Consider the following 16,235-nt stretch of genomic DNA (forward strand, 5'->3'; position numbering starts at 1 on the left):
ATGAAGCCACGGGGAGGCTTCCGCTCAGGCCAGTGAGGGAAGAGTCGGCCTCCCCACGCACGAAGGCCAGACAAACCAGATTTTGTTGGGGAGCAGCCTCCGGCAAAGGCCAGAGTTTGTCATTCATCAAACCCGAAATGTCTTGACCCTACTTGCCATAAAAACAGTCCCTGCAGCCCCGCCTCACCGCGTTGTATTGTGGGAGCTGCAGTTCTGCACTGTCCATTCCTTGGCAGGAGTAAGAAGGAGGATAATATCTAATAAGAATTTGAGGTGGGTTGCGTTGCCAAGCTGGCGCGGGATTCAAACTTACGAGGATTCTTTGTTTTGTTTTGATTTGGTTTTTTCTTTTCTTTTTCTTTTTTTCTTTTTTTTTTTTTTTTTTTGCTTCTTTGTTTTTGTTTGTTTTTAAGGCTTATTCCTTTGTTTGAAAGATTCTAGATATAGTTCTCGTAAGTCCTGCAAAGTCCTCATAGCATTTCTAGAAGGGGCTCAGCAATGATGCAGTCCTACCAGAGACCTGTCTGGTGTACCTGCTCTTTGCACTGTGAACAGCCCTGCAGCCCTTAAAAGCACTGACGGTCCAGTGCTGTGTTTGGCAGTGAATTAATTTACGTGCGATTCGGGAATGAGGTTCACCCAAGATGGCAAGGTTCATCCAAGACATTTTAACATCGAATACCAACATTCAAATTAAAACTATTACAAACAAATATGAAACATTAAACTTTATATCAGAAATGGCCAGAATTGTTTTCCTGGACAGGTCCTATCACCTATGTTGACTGTCATATTAATTACCTTTTTCCTTGCTGCTATGAAATACGTTATCAAAACAATTTGAAGAAGACAGAAGGATTTATTTTAGCTCAAAGTCCAGGAGTATAGTGCATTATAGTGCGGAGTCATGGCGGCAGGACAGGTTAGTGCACTCTTCATATTGCATCAGTTGAGGAAGCAGAGAGGAAAGACAGGTGTTCTCTGTTTTTGTTTTGTTTGTTTTTGTTTTTAATTCGGCCTTGAACCCTCTGGATAGAATAGTAATGGCCATAGTTAGGCCAGGTCTTTTCATCTCAATTAATTAGGTCAGAAACTTTTTCACGGACATACCTAGAAGTCTGTTTCCATGGTAATTCTGCATTTCATTAAGTCGTAAAAAGTAACCACAACTATGGAGGATGTTTTGCTTTTCGGCTTATAAAACCTGTTTTTGTTTTTTCTCTCACTTACATATTTGGTATGACTTAATGACTCCTCCTGAAAGTGAGATTATTGTTAATATTGAGAAAGTTCATGAACAGAGGGGCTTCTTAAATGTGCTTCACTGTCTGACTTAGATTTAAATCGAGAAGCCCCATTTGACAAACAGGTCAATTAGCTGAGGGAAAAAACTTCTACTGACTTTTTACTTGTGTAAACGCTTGGGTTTCTAGCTACATAACTGCTTTATCTATTCTATATCAGTCTATCTATTTATCTATCTGTCTGTCTGTCTATCTATCTGTCTATCTATGGTCCATCATCAATTTATCTATTTATCTAGTATTACATAAAATGATTTTAAATATGAATTATGGCAAATGGATATCCATTATAACATACTTTTGTGGTTTTTAAATTTGTTATGCGAAGTATAAAAAGCAGGAGTATAAAAAGAGGAGTTGCAGAAGTTTGAGAGTTTTGTTTTGTTTTAGTGTGAGCATCACAGTGTAATTTGATGGAAGGATAAGAAGTATCCTGGTGGAATAGTCCAGACAGGAGTAACCCAGTTACCAGGAGCATAGCACCAGGAGACCATTAGATTCCCAAACCACGGTATCAGCATCAGGAGCATCAGTCATTTGTGGCAGGCACTGGTCATTACAGTTAACCCCTGCCCACCAGGTTGTTGTCATTTGAAGAGAAATGTGTCCTGTTGGCTCATGTATTTAGACACTTGGTACCTAGTTGGCGGTGCTATTTGGGAGGTTATGGACCTGGTTAGGACATGGAGACTTTTGGAGCAGGGAGCAGCATCGTAGGGGAGCAGGCTTTCAGAGTTTATGACTCTACCACACTTGCAATGCTTCCAGTGTATGTTGAGGGATGGTCTTTTAGCTTCCTGCACTGGGTGCCTGCCAGCATGTCTCCCCTGCCAATATGAATTGTTTAGCCTTCTGGACTCTAAGCCAATAGAAACTTTTTCTTAAGTCACTGTGGTGGTTTGAACTTAAAGACGTAAGCTCTCAGTTATTCCTGCCACCATACCTCACTCAACCATCTTGGATTCTAACTCTCTAACAGTAAACCAAAGTAAACACAGTCTTTTATAAGTTGCCTTAGTTCTAGTGTTTTATATATAGTAATAAAACACTATATATATTTTTATGTATGTATGTATCACTATAGTGGTACAGCAATAGAAAAGTAACTAATATAGTCCCTTTTAGTCAATAATTTTAATGACAGCAACAAGATGATAGCTTGTATATACCCTTTCCTCCGGCAGTTTTTATTTGCTTAATATATAACAATAGACTGATTATCTCAGAGTTGAAACCCTTTCCCTCAGAGAGGAATATAGCATGCCATACACAGGTTACTTTTACTGTTTGTTACTGCCTTAACAGAGTGTCTTGGAACTAATAGAGGTCTCTTAATGTACAAATTCTATAGGCCAGAAATTAGGTATATGTTTTGCTAGATCAGGGTCAAGTTGTCTACCCATTAAGGTCTATATTGTATTATAATCCTATTCTTCATCTCCAAGTAAGTTTCTTTATTGGAGCTTTCTGTTTACATTTTTAATTAACTGTAACATATTTGTCTCTATTGAATATGCACTATGAATTGATAGTTGAACACTGATGTTATTCTAGTTAGTTTTTTCCTTTGATTATATATTTTTATATTAATATGTATAAAATAAGTTGAATTTCTTATATTAAGTACTGAAGAATGTAAATTTATTTGGAAGTAGGTTGTAGCATAAGTAATTAGCTATTATGATGTCACACTCTAATAGTACTGTTCCCTTTAAATAAAAATGGCTAAAGACATATATACGAGATTTCATGTGATAACAAATGCAAAGACAGGAGTTAAGCAATGAATGGCTCATGAATGCTAGCATAACAGCAGAAATGAAGAAAATATAGTCTTCCTAGTGCTTCAGAAGGATAGAAAGCTCAGGTAGCATAGACTTGGACTTCTGTCTTCATAATTCCACAATGATACATTTCTCTTATTTTAAATTATACACTTTTGGTTACTTTATTATAGTAGACCCAGAAAAATCTACATAATCTAAAAGGAAAATATTTAAATCACAATAATCAGGCTGGTGAGTAGGGTCTGCAGTTGTTCTTTCGAGGTCTCAGAGGACTCATGCAGGAAAATGGTCATATTGATTCATAGATGAAGACATGGGCTTCTAGTCATTGACATGATGAGAACACATAATACTGCTCTCTGCTCAAGGATAGGAAAAAGAGAAAAAGATAGAACAAGGTTCTGACCTTGGGAAATAGGTAGAAAGTGACATTGATGTTCACACAAGCTTGACTGGTGGATGTGTTTATTTCCCCGTACAGCGTGCCTCCTTCATTCCTCATTCTGCTCCACCCTCATGCTAGGTTGCAATGTATATATTGTCTTTCTTTTTCTTTCTTTCCTTCTTTATTTCTTTCTTCCTTTCTTTTTTCTTACTGCAATTGATTGGCTACTATAAGGAAACAACCATAATAACATTGCCTGACATATGAAATGTTGCACATCTGCAATTCCTATGTCTGATCACACTATTCCTAACGATGTGTTACAATATTTGCTAGGTGCTGAGGATGCCCAAGATAAAAGGAAATAGACACAAATACAGTTGTTTTGTTTTCTGTTGTGTGTTCATTTCCTAGACTACTGCTAACTTCATTGTGAATGCTTAATATGTTCACAAAAGGAATGAATAGAAATAGTAAATATAAGAAAAGCGTTTACATATAAAAGCATGTGATATATTTAAGTGTTTGAGTGATTGCTGTTTATAGATCACAACAGGGTCTAACACATTTAAATATTTCCACTGCATGCCCTACATAGAGATTAGATGTGTTTAAATGAGTGATTGTAGGGATATGTGTTGATGCTGGTCATCACAAATGTTTATAAAAGAGATTTTGATATCTATTCTATGAGATTTTTCTAAATTATCTGTTTTTAAATAGTATACTAAAAGCAATTTTTATCTCAATATCAATATTAGGGAAGTTTATGTAAGCAGTATGCTCATACATATGGAGAATGCTAAAACTGTTCTTATATTTTATATATGACACCTGCTTCGAAGAAACACTTTATCAAAAGAGACCTTTCGATGTGATGTCAGGCTGTGATTTCCATACTGTTCTTGTGTTGTGTGTTAGTTACTGTACTGGAGATCGGCCCGCAATCTCATTCATGCTCAGTGAATATCCTAGCCCTGAGGGACAGCTACCCAGCTCTGCTACATTTGTTAAAGAAAATGATTTATTCTTTTTGAGGTATTTTCTGCTGTAACAGAAATGAAAAAGGCAATTGTTAGTGGGATGATTTCAATAAAAATAATCTCCAGCAACAATGTCCAACTAATGCTGAATATATATACTCTTATATATTCTATATAGGTATATAATGTTAATAAAATTAGCTGTCATTTTCTTAGAACTTACCTTCAGCAAGATTCCAGAGAGTATAAGCTTATTTCAATACTGTCTACTTGAAGAATTTCTGGAATTGGCAATGAGTTGTTTTATTCATGAAGTTGATGAGCTCAGAGGACCTAACAAAATAGACGGATGCCCTAGATTTATTCTTTTACTAATGTGATTTTTTTATTCTAAATTGTAGGACAGCTGAAAACATCTTCCTTATATAGCCTATTGTAGAAAGTTTAGACATTACAACAACAACAATAACCCAAAACAAAATTCTGAAACTAAGCAGCTTTTCTGTATCTTGAATTTTCTTTTGTTTGGCACAGATATTATGTAACACACCTATACATTTTTATCACCAGAAATGTGCTTATAGTATATATGATACATATTTTCCTGTAGTTTATTAGACTTTTTATATGCTTATTAGTTATCATGTTCAACTTGCATATTTAATAGAATATATGCCATCTGTACAATTTCCCCCGGTCCTGGTGGTACAGGCCTATAATCCTATCTAGTCAGGAGGTTAAAGGGCTGAGATTAGGAACTTGAGACAAAGTTGGCTACACAGGGTGTGTTCAAGGCCATCCTACACAACTTAGTAGGATTCGCCTCAAAATGAAGGAAAGAGAAATGTAGCACAGTGGTTAAGATGCCTGCCTGAGGTGTAGGAGGCTCCAGGTTAGTATGGAGATGAAATTATCAGACAAAGCCACACAAGTGGGCATGTAGAGCTTTGCCTGATGCTTGTTTCTTTTTATTATTGATGGTCAGTAATATACTTCTTTAACCCCTGGAACTCTGTCATAAACGCTTCCATATGGATGGACAAAATATACTTAATTCTTTAATAGTCCCTCTGTTTTCATCAGTTTATTCTTCTGAATAACTTACAACTCAACTTAGTCCCTTTCCTTTCAATATCACTATAATTCTTTTAAACTTTAGAGTAAAACTTTGTGTTGATTAGAGGGGAATACACATCTTTGCAGCACTGAAATGTCCATCTAGGAAAAATGTATATTTCTGGTTTTTGTTTGTTTGTTTGGGTTTGGTTTTTTTTGTATAATGAATTTGTTCATTATTTATTTTATAATTTTTTATTCACTTTATGTCCTGGTTGTAGCCCCATCCCTCCTCCTACCCTCCCAGTCCCACCTTTCCTTCCTCCTTCCTCCTTCCTCCTCTGAGGAAAAGGGGAGCTCCTCTTCTGAGGAAAAGGGGAGCTCCCTTTCTCATCCACCCGAGCTCATCAAGCTGCATCAGGACTGAGCTTATCCTCTTCCCCTGTGGCCTGGCAAGGCTGCCCCACCAGAAGGAAGTGATCAAAAAGCTAGCAAGTTAGTCCATGTCCAATGCAGTTTCAACGTCCCTTACTAGAGGACCCACATGAGGCCTAAGCTGCCTATTGCTACATCTTTGTAGGGGGCACAGGTCCAGTTCATGCATGGTTCTTGGTTGATGCTTCAGTCTCAGCAAGCCCCTCTGGGCCCTGGTTAGTTGGCTTGGTTGGTATTATGGAGCTCCTGTAACCTCCAGGTTCTTTTTTCTTTCCTCCCACTTTTCTACAAGATGCCCAACACATCACTCAATGTTTGGCTGCGAGTCTGGGCATCTGTTTTGAGGTACTGGTATGTTTTTATTTTAATGAGCACTTCTAAATAGTTTTCTTCAATAGATGTTATACACTTTTTTAAAAAAACTTTTATTCCAAGGTACTGTAGCACTTGGGATACTGTGATAAAGTGTTTGTTAGAATTAAATTAAATTAAACTATTAAATTCTGATACATACATTTAGTTTGCTTAATTGATCATAATAGTTGTCACCTCTAAGTGCTAAGAATTAGTTTTTGCTCTGACATGAGAAAATAATGACCAAAAAGCAACTGTAAATGCTTACGCACACTTTGTTTTCTTACTGTGTTCTGTGATGGGAGAGAGTGAGGTGGCTGCACTCTTCCATTGCATTGCTGGCTGTGAGAACCACTGTTCGCAAAAACAGAGTCTCCCCTAGTTGTAGCTTTAGCACATACGACAGAGCAGCTGTTCTGTTGCAAACTCAAGAGTGTAAGGGCGTGCTCCCCTCCTCAATTCTGATGATCATCGTGGGGCTCTCCTCTGCATCTGCTCGTGTCTGCTCTTTGCAGTTTCAGAGGATGATTCCCCTTCAGAGATGCTTCAGGAGATGGGTATGCCTTCTGCTGTGCTCACTGCTTTCTTGTTGAATTACTCTTTTTTTTTCTCAAACTCAGTTTTGTTTTCTCTTCACTCAGTGCTTACATTTGTTTTGTTTATTTTGTTCTGTGTTGTTGTTGAGATGGTGTCTTGACTCTATAGTCTGAGCTGGCCTGAAAAACATTGTATTCACTATTGAAGTGGCTGAGAACTCACTGTAAACATCCTAGTTCCATGTCACAAGCTGGGATTCCAGGTATGAGTCACCACGCCCACTAGTGTTTTGTTTTATGTTATGTAATATTTTATACATTCAAGATATGTAGTCTGTCTTAGTCAGATTTAACTGCCAACTTGACACAGCATAGAATCTTTTAAAGGAGTAAGCCTCATTGAGGAATTGCCATGTAATATTAACTTGGGCAGGTTTATGGGGATTGTCTTGATTGTTACTTAATTCAGGAGAGCCTAGCCAATGCTGTTTAGGCACCATTCCATGGGCATGTGGTCCTGAGCTTGATAACAAAACTAGCTAAGCATGCGCCTGTGAGGGAGCCAGCAAGAAGCATTCCTCCATGGCTTTTGCTTCTAACTTGTTGTCCAAGTTCCTGCCTTGACTTCCTTCAATAATGCAGTACCATCTTGAGTATAAGTCAGACAAACCCTGTCCTCCCTAAGTTGCCTTTAGTCGTGGTTATTTATTGGCCAGGATTCACCTGGAGCAGAAATTGATACTGAGAATGGATGTTGCTGTAATGGATGTTGCTGTGGTGGATCTGACCACATATCTTTTTGTACGTGTCTTAGTTGCTTTTTCTACTGCTGTGATGAAACACCATGACAAAGGCAGCTTATAGAAGGAATATTTATTTGGGCTTAATGTTTTACAGGGGAGTACATGATGATGGGGAGGCATGGCAACAAGCAACAGGGAAACTTCCAGAGCAGGAAGCTGGGTCAGCACATCTTCAGTTGCAAAGAAGCAGAGAGATAACCCGAAAGTAGGGCATAGCAAGGAATCCACCTCATTAAAGTACACCTCCGCATGGCTGCTAAACAGTTCCTCGTGCTAGGGATCAAGCTGTCAGATTCATGAGCCTTTGTGTGGGGTCCTTTACCTTCAAACTATCACAGCATTTTGTTTTATTGGAAGAATGTGGAGGGTTTGGGAACTTTGAGATGGGAAAGCCATTGAGTGTTCAAAGCTTACTAGACATTCTGTAAGAACTTGGAAGACAAAAATGCTGAGAGAAATGCAGCCAATTGAAGTTTGGCTTGTGAAGTTTCAGAAGCAAGGGAGCCCTTTCTCAGAACTGGGGTAGGGACCATGTATGTAACATTTTGGGTAAGAATCTGAGGTTGCTGATCAGCTGAATTACTAAAACATTAGCACCACTGAAATGAAACTTTGTGTACAGTACTGGGAAAATACATTTTCCTGGAGTCATAGCACACAGTCAGTGGCTGTTCTGTTTTGTTTTGGGGGTAGTAGGATTCATTTCAGGCTCTTGGTAACATCACACAGATGCTGCTGGTTTTGAAAGCATGATGTAGTCATGGAGAACTGTTGAGGCCTAGTACCATGTGGCAGAGTCAGAATCCCTGGGGAGAGGCCAATGGGGAAGATGCTACCTCAGTTGCTTTGGAGACTCCAGGATATTGGAAAAGCCAGGACTGTGGGACATTTGTAGGTACAGAGAGGAACAGACCTAAGCCCACAAGACAAGTTGTGTGTGCAGCAGATGGCGCAAAGACTACCCAGTGAATGAGTACCAGATGTTGAACATGAGCTTATAGGACCAAGATTTACACTGATAGGTTTTGGGTTTGCTTTGGTCTGAATTTTTTCTATGCCTTGGTTCTTTTTATGGAATAAGAAGTGTTTTACTTGTTTTTGTTTTGTTTTATTTTATTTTATCGGAACCCAAGGCTAAGAGACTTTGGACATTTAAAAAGACATTGAACTTTTTAATCATTAGAACTTTTAAAGATGGTAGCACTTTTAAAGTTGTATTATTTCATACTATTATATTAACATGAGACTTGAGAAAAAGGAATGAAAGTATGTGTTTTAAAGTGATATTTTTTGTGTGTGTGTCAAGTTGACATCAACAGCTTTAACTGTCAACTCGACACAGCCCAGACTCATCCCAGAGGAGAGACCTCAGCATAATATCATCATAGTCGCCAGAATTTTTTTGTCTGATGCAAGTAGAATGATGTGTCTCTGTGACATTTATTTGAATTTTCCTGATTGTGAGGGACATTGAGTATTTTGGGTTTATTTTTCTTGCCTGTTCATATACATTTGCACATTTTTCTAGTAATTTTTCCTATCCAAATTGTGGAGATTCTTTATATTTTAAGTACTAGTGTTTAGTAGACCATGTATGTTATAAATGTCTCAAATACCCTCATGTCTTTTAAGATTATCTAAATTATTAATTATTTAACATAGCTTTATAATTTTTGCCTTTTTAATATCATTAACTACTAATCTATACCAAAGTCACTAGGATATTATACCATGTTATCCTTTTTCAACTTTCATATTTGGTTTCTCATCATCCTTGGACTGAGAGTATGTTAGGATGCTACTCCTTTTTTTCTGTATAGATATTCACCTAGGACTGTTTATTGAACATAATTCCTATAGGATCAAATAGCCTTTATTATCTACCAATTACATGATCCATAGGTCTATTTCTAGTTATATATGTTTTACTACACAACTAGTCTATTATTTTTATTACAGGTTTGTCTTACATTGTGCTGTTTCTCTGTACAAATATATTTGCTTTATTCTTCCTAGAAGTGTGTTGTCTGATTTTATTCTTTTTAAAAATTCTTTATTAATTACACTTTATTCACTTTGTATCCCCCCTGTGATTCCCTCCCTCCTCGCATCCCAATCCCTCCCTTCCTCCACCCTCTGCATACATGCCCCTCCCCAAGTCCACTGATAGGGGAGGACTTCTTTTCCTTCCTTCTGATCCTAGTCAATTAGGTCTCATCAGGAGTGGCTGCATTGTCTTCTTCTGTGGTCTGATAATGCTGCTTCCCCCTCAGGGGGAGGTAATTAAAGAGCAGGCCAATCAGTTCATGTCAGAGACAGTCCCTGTTCCTATTACAGTGGAACCCACTTGGATACTGAACTGCCATGGGCTACATCTGTGCAGGGGTCTTAGGTTCTCTCCATGCATAGTCCTTGGTTGGAGTATCAGTCTCAGGAAAGACCCCTGTGCTCAGATTTTTTGGTTCTGTTGCTCTCCTTGTGGAGTTCCTGTCCTCTCCAGATCTTACTGTTTCCCACTTCTTACATAAGATTCCATACACTCTGCCCAGAGGTTGCCCCTAAGTCTCAGCATCTGCATTGATAGTCTGAAGGGCAGAGCTTTTCAGAGGTCCTCTGTGTCAGGCTCCTGACTTGTTCCCTCTTTTCTCCTTCTTCTGATGTCTATCCTCTTTACCTTTCTGGATAGGAATTGAGCATTTTAGCAACAGTCCTCCCTCTTGATTAGTTTCTTTAGATGTACAGATTTTAGTAGGTTTATCCTATATTATATATCTATATGAGTGAATATATACCATGTGCATTTTTCTGCTTCTGGGATAGCTCACTCAGAATGATCTTTTCCAGATCCCACCATTTACCTGCAAATTTCATGATTTCCTTGTTTTTTGTTTTTTTATTGCTGAGTAATATTCCATTGTGTAGATATACCACAATTTCTGCATCCATTCCTCCACTGAGGGGCATCTGGGCTGTTTCCAGCTTCTGGCTATTACAAATAAGGCTGCTACAAACATGGTTGAGCAAATGTCCATATTGTGTACTTGGGCCTCTTTTGTGAGATGATTGAATTTGATCAGGGCAATAAACTTGGGGCCACACAGGTTTTCCTCATCTGTGAGTCTCACCATCATCTTTTTTTTTTTTGGCTCTTGTTCTGAGACCTGATGTGTTGAACTTGAAATTGGCCTTCAGGGCTTCTCTGCTTGTTGCTTGTTTAAATTCTTTTTTTTTTTTTTTTTTTTGGCTTCCCCCTCAAGTTTCAGAATATTAACTCTTTAGCTCCTTGGAGATTTTCTTCACCACCAAGAGCTTAGCATTCAATGCAGTCGGACTTTATGTGTGCTATTCTTTTCTCATTAAGAGCCTCTTTATTCTATCTAACATGCACTTTTCTAGAAGTGTAAGTTCTCCAGATGTCTTATGGCACAACCTTAAAACTCAGTCAGATGTGCAGTAATTGAAACTAATTGATGGTCTGTGAAATGTCAGTTCTTGTTTATGGATGAGGGTCCGTAGGAGGGCGAGAGGCTTTATGTTCTGCCATTAAAGTCAACTGACTTGTCTTCTCTCTGTTGCTTATTATTGTAGAAATAATACAAGATCGTGCATCTGCATAGCTAGAAGCCCTTACTTCTCTCTCCTGTAGAAACTACAAATCAAAGATTACTTGACATTTGTATAGGGATGTCCTCATCATTGTAGTAAAAACCATGCAAAAGAAAGGCAGCCTTGAAAAATTATGCTAGTGGTTTACATGAACACCTGAAACTCAGCAAGAATGTAGTTATGTGAGAAATGGCTCTAAAATGGAGAAAACTGTAGCAAACCTAAAAATGTATCAGATGGTTTTGATGTTCTTATCTAGTATTCAATGTCAGGCTCCATTGTGTCTCTAGAATGCATAGAATGAATTTTGTAATTGTGAATTGGAACCCTGCCATTTGACTCCCTAGCCAGACTTGGCTATCAGTACTCATGCTTTCCATGATCATGCTGGAGAAGTCCACAGGCAGCCTGGCATGCTACAATATCAATGTTGCTCAGTATAACCTTTGAGTTTGACATGTGGCATTATGGGAGTAAAGTAGGAACAAGAATCATCGTCAAAATAGGATCATGCAGAAGAGTACAAGCTTTGGGACCAGAATGACCTGGCTTCATATCCCAATATACAACATGAGGGATCTTTCACTCCTTGTGAGGCTCAGAGAACTGAGCTGTAGAACCAGAGATCATAATGACGTCTGGCAGGGGTATTGTGAGGATGAAGTGAAATGGTGAATGTTGTAGGCTAGAGAAATAACATGTAGTTCAGACCAATGTCCCTACTTTTTCCAAATACAATAGATGAATAAAAGCAGAGTGGTAATTTAATTATTCTTATGTTTTCTTTTCTCATAAGGTGAAAAAACAGGCCAGAAGAGGGTAAGTTTGGGAATCTTTTTTTTTTTTAACTTTGGTTAAACATTGTTTAGTTGTCTTCCTCATTTATTATTAGCATAGACATCAAATAAATAATTTAACCATCCTGTAGAATATACAAAGATATATGAAATGTTTTCTTTGTAGATGAATTTTGAGTCCAAATATTATTAGCAAAGTAACTCAAGTGGAACCAGTCCATATTAGGCCACTTATGGTGACTGTTGCTGCCAAGCTAATATCCCTTAAAGACTGAATTTATGAAGTTGCTCCCTTTGAATTTATCAAAACTCATCTAATACTGTAATGCATCAAATCTAAATGTTACTGTCAGGCTTTCAATAATCCTTTTCATTAGCCCACTCTTTGCAGCCAAACATTTCTTACCTCAATCCACCCTCTGCTGAAATGATATGTACTCCTTCCCTACATTTTTTTTCCAGCAACAGCCCCTTTTTTTTTTTTTTAGGAGCAAAGTACTATAATCTGACTTTATTCTGACATCACAGAACATCTCCCCCCCCCACACACACACACATTCTCCATCTTTTTTTTTTTTTTCAATGCAGTTTATTCAGGAACCTTGAACAATCCTCGGACCCTGGGGAAAGCCAGCCCACAATTTAAATAGCCTCTGGGTAGCCAACCCAGGCGTGCCACGTGGGCAATGCAGATAGGTCCACATACATGGAAGCAAGCCAGATCCTCAGCCTTAGCCAAATGTGGAATTGTTTGTGACAGAGAGCACTCACCATTGGGAAGGTGGAAGGCGGAAACCAGCTCCATCTTTAAGACATAGCATTCCGCAGCTCTCTACAGTTCCCCCTTTTTGTTTTAGACGCATCAGGCAAGAGTAGAGGTCTGATCTCTGATATTAGAAATAAATTGAGACTTTGTACCGATGTTCATTTAAACAGCCCCCTTTTTAAACTCCTGGTGTTCTCCATATCTGCTCTTTAGTTACACAGTGAGGATGAGGTTCTGGGAACTACGTAAAATACCATTCCCTAGATGTTCTCCTACACTAATCTAGCTTGCTCTTCCCATGCCCCTTCAATGCTCATTTCCACTGGGACATTTACCCTGAGTAGCACAGCTCTCATGTAGGAACTTTTTCACAGGTTTGGTTAATCATCATTTAGTTCAGCTGATAATTAAGTACTGATTTTTGTTGCACACTGTTATTTATACGAAATAAATGACATATCCAATTACAATCTGGGCTCTATGAGTGGAGATTTTCCTATAGTTCTGTGTTTGAATGCTGCTAAGGGCAGCACTGAACACAGTGTGAATAAATAACTGATGAGTTAGTTGATTAAAATAAGCCCCTTCACATGCCTACACTATGAATCTGGTCATGTATATTATCTAACTTAGTAGTGCTATGTGTTGTTTTAGATAGTAATTGCAATTCTTGGCTTCTAAGGTATAATTCAAATCTTTGTTTACAAAACAGGAAATCTCAGGATTCTAAAATAGAAACAATGTTTTATTATCCAAGAGTGTGTTTAACCATGGAGGATTTTTCAACTTGTATCATTAAGGAACAGGGATGCATCATTCATGAGTTAGCCTCCTGCTGGGGAGAAGTCCCGAAGCACCCTCTATAACATCTGACCAGTCCTCACGATCGACACCTTGCAAGAATTGGTCTAGTTTCTGTGGATGCATCTCGTCAGTCTTTTGTTACTGTGTGAAAAGCAAGTCAGTTTGCTTAATCTCCTTAAAACAACATAAGATAAACTTCAAGTACTTCTATATTGCTTTTCAAACATTACAAAGCTTAAACAAGTGATTTAGAAATGTTTGTTGTATAATGTTTCATTTTTGTTGATGATAATGTTATTGTGCACCTTCAGGAACAAAAGCATGTGCTTCTGTGTCTGCTAGAGTCCTATCTTCCACAACAGGTTCAGTAAAATGGAATTAGCATAGTTGTTTAGATGGCAGAGTTAACTTCCTGTCCCAGATTTAATATGAAAACACATGAAATCAATTTAATTATTGCCTTTTTTATATGGCTGGTTCATCATTTTTATGCTTTGAGTTTCCAGATTATAAACTGAAAAAAATCAAATGTATTTGGGGGTTTTGAGCCACGAAATATTTAGTGACCAGCAGGTGTCGCTATTACACAGTGAGGAAGACTTCCTAAGGTGACCCTATTTCACATCTCAGATTCCTTTTCAATTTCCAGTTATTTGTTCTACTTTTTAATGAAGAACCCTTGTTTCTCTTAAGTCCTCCATATCAAAGCCCTGCTTCCTTTAAATGCTGTATCAAAAATTACTTCTTAATATATAACATTCACCCTAGATCTTTGTTTATCTTGTTTCAGCTTTTAGAATGGAAGCTGGATCAAGATCTTTATTTAGAAGACCTAAGCACTGAAATGGCTGCAAGATCACACAGTGAAATTAAATAAAATGTGTGCACTTAAATAAAAACAGTATTGCACTGTGAAGACACAGTAAGGAAGCTCCGCGCTTGTTTCTTTCCTTTAACTAAAACACTAGTTGCTAAAAGCCTTAACTAAGAGCTAAGTAACTACAGCCCTCTCTCTGTTCTGCCCCCTTACTTTTTTTTTTCTCTTTGGTCCTATGACAATATAGTATCTCACAATGTAGCACAGGGCTGCCTTTGAACTCAGCATCTTTCTGCTTCAATATCTCGAGTTCTGATAGGACAAACTTTTGTCACCATGCTTTGCAATGATGTTTTGTTTACTATACCAAATATGTATTTATAAATATGTATAAAATATATAAAATATATTTATCTATTTGCATATATAATTTTAGAAAAACATCTAGCAATACTGTAGTACTGCTCATAACTCAAGTTCTTTCAAATTTACTCTTCCTTTTGCAGACTGTGTGAAGGAAAGGGCCACATTGTAGTTCGTAGTAACGTCAAATGCTTGCCTATAATTGTCCCACAGTTTTCCCATTTTAATGGTTCTCTACTTTATCGTCATTTTCCAGGATTTCCCAAGAGAATCACTTGTGTTTCTCCTTTGGAGAGCAGAGTGGTTTGTGTGTTTATGTGTTAAGCAGAGAACGTCCCTAATTCTGTTTCTTTTACTCTTGTCACTTGTTTTGTTTCTATGTGTTCCTGCATGTGTGAGGAGATATTCAGGCTGGTTTAAGGCATTTTAATTATGTTATGAAAAAATTTGAAAATGATTGAATAAGAGTCAAAGCAGTAGTCCCAGCACTCTGGGAGGCAGAGGCAGGCAGAGCTCCCTGAGTTTGAGGCCAGCCTGGTCTACAAAGCAAGTTCAGGACAGCCAAGTCTATCCTGTCCCGAAAGGGGAAAAGGAGTCATGATCATCAGGATTGAAGTCATTGGAAACTTTGGGTGGTTCATGCCTGCTTACCTCATGAATTTAAATTACTTTCTCTATGTGGAAGGAGTAATCCTATTGCTTATTGAATTTCCAGGGACATACGAAAATAAGATCATATGTAGAATGTGTTGTATTTAGCAATTTCCATTACCAATGTTTGATATTAATGATGAATTTTCATGAATAAAATCACTCATTATCCTGCATCTCATTTGAAATCAACATTTTGGAAATATTATCTGGCTGTTACAAACATTCTGAAAGAGCATGTATGATAATCCATGTGAGGTTGTGATAAGGCAGTCTCTGTTAACTGCAATGCCTCGACATCTGCAGGACAGCTGACTCTGCCCATCTATGACCTGTAGTGGTCCAGGTGTCTTAGTAGTAGAAGGAGTTATTTGTGGAAAAATAAATGTAAGTTTTGAACCTTCTTGCTTTTTTTTTTTTATTTTGTGGCATGCTAAGAATGAACTAATTCACACACACTTTCTTAGTCTCCCAGAGTGTCTACAAGAAGTCAGAGCTGAGCATACTTTGAGGTTTAGTACAATGTTAATGAGGTCAGGGAGATGGGGTTTATAGAACAGTTAGCTTTGTTCTGTTTCTGTCTTCATGCACACTCCACACAATTAACTCCATTCAGTCATTTGCCAGACAAATACTGCCAGATAACTGGGTTGACATTCCCTTACAGATCAATGAAATTCACTACCTGTGCAAGTATTTATTCACTTCACCTCATACGACAGCCAGAGTTTTATATGCAACATACAACTGAGTAATTTTAAAACAGATATGTTTCCTTTTTTAAAAAT

The 16,235-nt window shown here is 37.8% G+C and overlaps 1 long non-coding RNA gene across 1 annotated transcript; it reads left to right on the top strand.

Annotated features, from left to right (window-relative positions):
* Window positions 1–78: 78 nt before the first annotated feature.
* Window positions 79–15,851, top strand: LOC132648592 (uncharacterized). The gene is made up of 3 exons (XR_009587023.1): window positions 79–273; window positions 12,046–12,068; window positions 14,407–15,851. It is a non-coding gene; the product is annotated as an uncharacterized LOC132648592 (long non-coding RNA).
* The last annotated feature ends 384 nt before the right edge of the window (window positions 15,852–16,235 follow it).

Source organism: Meriones unguiculatus, chromosome 17 (assembly GCF_030254825.1).
Source record: "Meriones unguiculatus strain TT.TT164.6M chromosome 17, Bangor_MerUng_6.1, whole genome shotgun sequence".
In the NCBI taxonomy this organism is placed as follows: Eukaryota; Metazoa; Chordata; class Mammalia; order Rodentia; family Muridae; genus Meriones; species Meriones unguiculatus.